Here is a 1,819-nt window from a genome sequence, read left to right on the forward strand (position 1 = left end):
GTTGTAATATCCCCTTGTTATACTCTTGTGACCAAAGTACTTTCTCTCTCTCTCTCTCTCTCTCTCTCTCTCTCTTAGACACACACACACACACACACATACTAAATACGAATAACTTTCTGATAATTATCACAATCTCAGTGTGGCATACATACATATTAGAGAGAGAGAGAGAGAGAGAGAGAGAGAGAGAGAGAGAGAGAGAGAGAGAGAGAGGCTCTGTTAGATGTAAGGAAACATCGGTCTACTGCATGGGACAGACCAGCAAGGGCGGGTACTTGCCGAGGGTTGGTGGGTCTGCTCGGCCAGTCAGACTGGGGTTGATCAACAACAACAACTACGAGTACGTCATTTGTATTTCATTCTTCTGACTACCACCAGACGGTTTTATACATCCTGTGAGGAACTTTTAGAACTGGAGAGATTCAGTGTAGCCTTCACTAACCCACTGAATCCTTGGACGTCTTTTTCATTATAGTTTTACTTTTTTAAATTATTATTATTATTATTATTATTATTATTATTATTATTATTATTATATTTTGGGCAAGATAGGGTTTCCTAATTGGAGAGGTTAGATATGGCCCTAGCAGATCCCATGTTGGTGTGGTATGTAGCACAATGTCAGTGTGGCACAGTGTCGGTGTGGCACAGTGTCAGTGTGGCACAGTGTCAGTGTGGCTCAGTGTTGATGTGGCACAGTGTCAGTGTGGCACAGTGTCGGTGTTGCACATTGTCAGTGTAGCACAGTGTCAGTGTGGCACAGTGTCAGTGTGGCTCAGTGTTGATGTGGCACAGTGTCAGTGTGGCACAGTGTCGGTGTTGCACAGTGTCAGTGTGGCACAGTGTCAGTGTGGCTCAGTGTCAGTGTGGCTCAGTGTTGATGTGGCACAGTGTCAGTGTGGCACAGTGTCGGTGTTGCACAGTGTCAGTGTGGCACAGTGTCAGTGTGGCTTAGTGTTGATGTGGCACAGTGTCAGTTTGGCACAGTGTCAGTGTGGCACAGTGTCGGTGTGGCACAGTGTCGGTGTGGTACAGTGTCGGTGTGGCACAAAGTCAGTGTAGCACAGTGTCGGTGTGGCACAACATCAGTGTAGCGCGGTGTCGGCGTGGCATAGTGTTGGTGTGGCACAGTGTCAGCGTGGCAGAGTGTCAGTGTGGCACGGTGTCAGTGTGGCACTGTGTCGGTGTGGCACAACATCAGTAGCGCTGTGTCGGCGTGACATAGTGTTGGTGTGGCACAGTGTTGATATGGTAGCGTCACTGCAGCACAGTGCTTTTGTAGCCCTGTGTTAATGAAGCGTAATGTTGGTGTGACATAGTGTCACTGTAACACAATGTTGGTGTGGCAGAGTATCAGTGTGGCAGAGTGTCAGTGTGGCACAGCGTCGGTGTGATACGTGGCAAAGTGACCAAACTACACAATGTCAGCGTGGTACAGTCTTGCTGTGGTTTGTCGTACAGTGTCAGTGTGTCACATGTCTGTGTGGTACAGTGTCAGTGTGACACAGTGTTGGTGTGGTGTGTGTTACAGTGTGGCACAGAATCGGTGTGGCATAGAGTTGGTGTGGTGTGTTACAGTGCTGAGTGGCGTGACACAGTGTCGTATGGAATGATATAGTGCAGGATGCTGTGTGGCAGAGTTTCGTGTGTTAAATGAAATTTTCTGTGATGTCATGCTCGTGGTCCCGGATGTGGCATTATTGATACTCTTAACAATGACAACACAATAGAACAAAAGCGTGCCAGCAAAGCCATAGTCTTGTACACCTATTTATTCTCATCCGTCAGTCTCATATCCTTTAGTGTGCGGTTGGTA

Source organism: Coenobita brevimanus, chromosome 53 (assembly GCF_032717465.1).
Source record: "Coenobita brevimanus isolate Jiangsu-jjx chromosome 53, ASM3271746v2, whole genome shotgun sequence".
Taxonomy (NCBI): Eukaryota; Metazoa; Arthropoda; class Malacostraca; order Decapoda; family Coenobitidae; genus Coenobita; species Coenobita brevimanus.